Raw genomic sequence first — 5,618 nt, forward strand, 5'->3', positions numbered from 1 at the left:
GTATCTCTGGTGACAGAAATTAATGTAATGGCAAGATGTTGCTTGTCTTTGTACATACCTTCACCTGAATGGTATGTATGTGGCTTGTTGGAATTCTTGAAAACAAATAAAATGAATTCCTCTGTCAAAAATGGAAGAACTCCTCAGCAGTAGGGCATATTGATGTTTTCCTTGACTGTTCATGGCAGAATGTGTTGGTGAGGGCATTGGCTGACAGCCACATAGTCCCATCACATATGTCCATAGGGAAAGCAGTGGCCACCATTTTCATGCACACAGACAAAGTCTAGACTTCACAATTTCATCCACTGAAAGCACAGACACTAATTTCTGAATTAGATTATAAATCAGTGCCACTACATGACTTCTAAAGTCCAGACTAAATCCAGCAAATGTGGCAATTCATTGTGCAGATGATGAGTCACTTAGAATCACCTTTCACTTGTGCCTTTTTTAGCTAGCATGGGACAGGGATTTGTATTTATATGTGATGCCAATTCAAACAAGACAGTTTATATTCTTAAAGCACACAATAATGAAATTTCTAATGTTGACCTGAATAGTCAAATCAAAGTGCTATCTTCTGACTGCTTCAGCAAATACATGAAGATCACAGACCTCTTAGGAGACATGCCAAGTCTTATGTATTCCAGGATCATGCAAATGGGAGTTATATTCTTTATGTTGCCATAATCTAATGTTTATACTTTGTGAGGTCAGAAAGCAGGGTTTCACATCTAGAACGTAACCATTATATCCATAGTATTTGAAACATCTGAATGATGTTAGAGGCTTAGAAATTCCCAAAGCTCATCAATTAGTAGACCACTGAGGAGCATCAATTCACAGACACTAATAACGTATTTGTTAATGAAGATCACAGGATTTTCTTACATTGAAGCTGGCCTAACAATGTCTCATCTGTACCTAGAGCTGAGCAGAGGACCAGAAATAAAATTCATTTCCTACTGCCTGGTGAGTATTTACTGGGGAAGATACTGATAAGATCTTGATAATAGCTTGATTTTTTGTGGCTGCCATTACCTGGGTAGTATCTAGAGTGTTTGTTGGATTTCTTGTCCAAAAAAGAACAATCTCATCACATGGTAACTGAGAAACATAAAGAAAGATATGAAGGGCCTAGAGTTCATATACCACTATAAAAGTGATATCTGTGATTTAGAGCATGCTTTGAAAGCTTCAATTTGTGTTCTTCCTCATAGTCCTTCAGTATTTCACATATGAACAAGACACAACATATAATGACATAAACTCAAGGAAATTTCATAGTGTTGGCTAGAAAGACATACTCTTTCACCATTATCCCTTATCTTTAAAACCTCCACTTTCCTCAATAGTCAAATAAGGTGAATGTCAAGACTGTAGTATACAAGTTATGTGGAATTTTTATTTTGGAATATATAGCAGAATTTAATTCAATGATTAGATTTAGGCATGAAGTATTATGCTTGACAGTTGATTTATTTCACAAGAGTGAACATTTGTGATTTCTAGATAATTTCTAAGTAGCGACTAATATCTTTCTTCCTATCTTTTTCTCAGATATCTCGTTCAGTTTGCAGTGACAGTTGTGAATCAGGATCCAGGAAATCACCCAAGGAGGGAATGTCTGCCTGTTGTTTTGATTGCATTCCTTGCCCAGAGAATGAAACTGCTAATATGGCTGGAAAGCATATGTCTTCTGTAGTTATTCTCCAACTCTCCACATATTTCTCAGTTCATCTAACTTGATAAAAATAGTTCAAAATTATGATGGTAAGAAGAAAATAGTTCTTTCCTGATGATATTTCTTCTGTGTGTGTGTGTGTGTGTGTGTGTGTGTGTGTGTGGTGTGTGTGTGTCTTGTGCCTGGGCACTGTCCCTAATCTTTTTTACTCAACGTTAATATTCTAACACTTGAGGCACAATTCTACTTACAGTCCTTTGGTGGTTAATTGAGAATAATTCTCACAGAATTTTCTGTCCCACTGAATTCAAACTGAGATCTTGAAAATACCTTTCTAAGTTTCCATAAGGCCTGAGACACTGGCACTTCGGAAAACTTTGGTTTGAATGTGTAGGTGTTTATTTCAAGAAATTCTCTCCTCTCTCTCTTCAGCAAGTTGAGTTGAACCTCTATCAAAAATAATGTGAAGTATTATTTAGAATAATTTCTCCATGATTTTTTAAAATGAGGTTTCAACTACAATAAAACCCATAAAAATTTATTTCCACTGCTTACAACTGCTGTTTCCACAGAGCAAGTCATCAGAAAGGTGAGTTTACTTAACAAAGTAGAAAGAAGTGTTATGCATACATAACATGACTACAGAGTTTTAATGAGTTCTTTAGTTCTTTTTCTACAGTACATGAGGTGAGAAATATAACGTGCTAAATTTGAAGGAGGGCTAAAAGGCTTCTATTAATGTTAGCCAAAAACATAGGAAAGTATAAGTTTTATTACCAATAATTTTGAATGGTGTTCACTGATTTGTGTATACAGTAAAGAACATTATTATTATAGCATCATACATTGTAATAATTATTGCCAAGATACTAGAAATTACAAAACTATCACAATATCACTATGTATGATAAGAAGTAAAGGTAAAAAGGAGTTGCATTCACAAAGTAAAAAATAGAGCATGGTGTCTCTCTCCCTTTGACAGCACCCAAACTCTGACAGAGTCTTTCCCTGCCTTTCTGCTTATCCATGTGCTCCTTTGCTTACCTTCTTGCTTATTTATACACTTAATAAAGATTCAAAAATGTTTCTTAACACTAAAAAATAGAACACAGGAATCAAGGTGAATTATGGTGTTAGAGAGAGATAGAAATGGAATAGCAGATATTTCTTGAAGTATCTGAGAATTCTTGCTTTTACCATCATAAATACTGCCATGTTAAATTTACCTCTAAATGGTGATTGCCAAATTTCCTTTCAATAAAGGAAACTATGGAACACAGGCTAATGATAATTCATATTCCTCAATAGATATGGTGCAATATGTGAGGTGTCCAGATAATCAAAATGCCAACCAATGAGAAACCATTTCCTCCTAAAATCTGTAAGTTTCATGGCTCATGGAGAAATCTTATGGATGGCCCTAGACTGTATGGCTGTTTGCTTCTGTATTCTCACTTTTATTGTTCTAACAGTTTTAGTGAAACACCACAACACTCCAATCATTGAGGCCAATAAACAGGCTCTCAGCTATATCCTGCTCATCTCCCTTATATTCTGTTTCCTCTGCTCCCTTCTATTCATTAGCCATCCCTACCCAATCACCTGCATCCTTCAGTGGATCACATTTGGAAATGTGCTCACCTTAGCAATTTCCACAGTGCTCGCAAAAACTATGACTGTGGTCCAAGTATTCAAGGTCAGTTCTCTAGTAAAAAGAATAAAGTGGCTGTTGTTACTAGGGGTCTTAATTACATTATCCCCCTCTGCACCCTTACCCAGATGGCAATTTGTGGATTCTGGGTCACAAACTCTCCTCCTTCATTGACACAGATGCACACTATGAATATGGCCACATCCTCATTGTGTGCAATGAAGGTTCCGTCACTGCTTTCTATTGTTTTCTGGAATAGCTTGGCTCCCTGGCCCTGGCCAGTTTCGCTGTAGCTTTCCTTGACATGAACCTACCTGATGCTTCCAATGAACCCAAGTTCCTAACATTAAGCATGCTGGTGTTCTGCAGTGTCTGGGCTAATTTTCTGCCAGTATATCATAGCACCAAGGGGAAAATCATGTTAGCTATGAAGATATTCTCTATCTTGGCTTCCAGTGCAGGGCTCTTAGGCTGCATCTTTGCCCCCAAATATTGCCTCATTATGTTAAGACCAGAAAGAAATTCTGTCCATGGCTTCAGATATAAAACACATACTAGCAGAACAAACCCTACCGTATATGACTAACGTGAATGGTCATGTGATAGAAGATCTGAACATAATCTTTATTTCTTTCCTGGAATTACATTACACAATAATGTAGAAATTACTTCAATGAGGAGGAGATCGGCCGAAGATGGCGGCGGTTCAGTGTCAGTCGTTCTGAGCTCCCACCAAGATAAAGGTTCTGGCTGCCTAGGGGACAGTTCTCTACCAAAAATTGATTGGCTCAGAAATACTGAATGCAGACAGAGGCACACAGAGCCTGCGGGAGCCAAGAGCCGACACCCGGCCATGCACGGAGCTGCCAGCTTCACATAACCGGAGAATCCAGCAATTTGTGAGTACCTCTGAGGAGAATTTTCCACTCCTGCTCACAGAACGGCATTTGGAGGGTGTCCCCTCATGCACCAGCTGAGAGCAGCACCATCTTGACTGCTGGCAAAGACCTGGCCAAACAATTGGAGCCTGAGAGGTGGTGCTCGCAGTGCCACCATTCTAACTGGCAAAGGATTTCCCAGAGAGGCCTTAGCCGGAAAACTGACCCTGATGCTTATGAACCCTGTCCTTTGTGCTACGCCACAGACCTGGTAAACAAAGCCACCCGCAAGGGGCTGGGAGTTTGGCCTAGTGTTAGATTACTTGCCTAGCATGCACGAAGACCCGGGTTCGATTCCTCAGTACCACATACATAGAAAAAAGCCAGAAGTGGTGATGAGGCTCAAGTGGTAGAGCGCTAGCCTTGAGAAAGTCCAAGAACAGTGCTCAGGCACTGAGCTCAAGCCCAGGACTGGCAAAAAAAAAAAAACAAAGCTGCCCGCAAATCTTTCAGCTTTCTTTTCACAATCAATCAATCTGATCCAAAAAACAGCAAAGCCAAATCAGAAAGAAAAAGACTTTTTGAAATGTTTGGATCCCGAATTTAGTGGAGACACAAGTTACAAGTTTCCTACCCTGCCCACCACCCCACCCAAAAAAACCCTGAAGAATACTCTTTTTTTGTTCTTGTTGTTCTTCTACCCCTATTCATTTGCATTTTTAGGAGTACTTATTTCCTCTTTGCCATTTTACCTACACCTATTTTTAAACGTCAGGATTCATTCCTTTTTTTTTCTTTTTCTTTTTCTCTTCTCTTTTCACACATTCCTTCTGCCACTGAGGTCTTTCCTAGAAACACAGTGACAGCTCTGGGTGTAGTCTAAATAAAATTGATATCTATATTGATACTGTCACCTGCTTTTTAAGCTCCTGGTTCTCAACCCTAGAATCTCTTGGGTAAGATGGCACAATACTGAGGATCTCCCCCAACCATTTTTTTTCCTTTTTTGTTGTGTTCTCTTTTGTTTTGTGTTGTTGTTGTTTTGGTTCTTTTTTCTTTTTAAAATTTGTATCAATTAAATCTCAAATATCTACCTCCCTCTTTTCTTTATATATTCTTCTTATCACTCTTCTTATTTTCTTAAGTATTACCTGTCTATCACCCTAGGTCAATTATCCTTACACTATTCCTTTTATTCATTAGTATAATAATTTACGTTCTTGCATTATTCTTTTCCTACCTCCCTTATTGTATTTCATATTATTTTACTACTGTGGTCCTCTGCTCATCCTTCAACTCTTACAATGCATGCATCTACATTTGATGGTTGTTGGACAATGCTGTGAATCTTGGTGTTCCATTATATTCTAGGTTAAGAGGGATTTAAATACAATAGAGATTG

General features: G+C 38.3%; 1 pseudogene; it reads left to right on the plus strand.

Annotated features, from left to right (window-relative positions):
- Window positions 1-3,041: 3,041 nt before the first annotated feature.
- On the plus strand, window positions 3,042-3,924 carry LOC150039591 (vomeronasal type-2 receptor 116-like; annotated as a pseudogene).
- Window positions 3,925-5,618: the final 1,694 nt, after the last annotated feature.

The sequence above is a fragment of the Megascapheus bottae genome, unplaced genomic scaffold (genome assembly GCF_031878675.1).
Source record: "Megascapheus bottae isolate mThoBot1 unplaced genomic scaffold, mThoBot2.hap1 HAP1_SCAFFOLD_41, whole genome shotgun sequence".
Taxonomy (NCBI): Eukaryota; Metazoa; Chordata; class Mammalia; order Rodentia; family Geomyidae; genus Megascapheus; species Megascapheus bottae.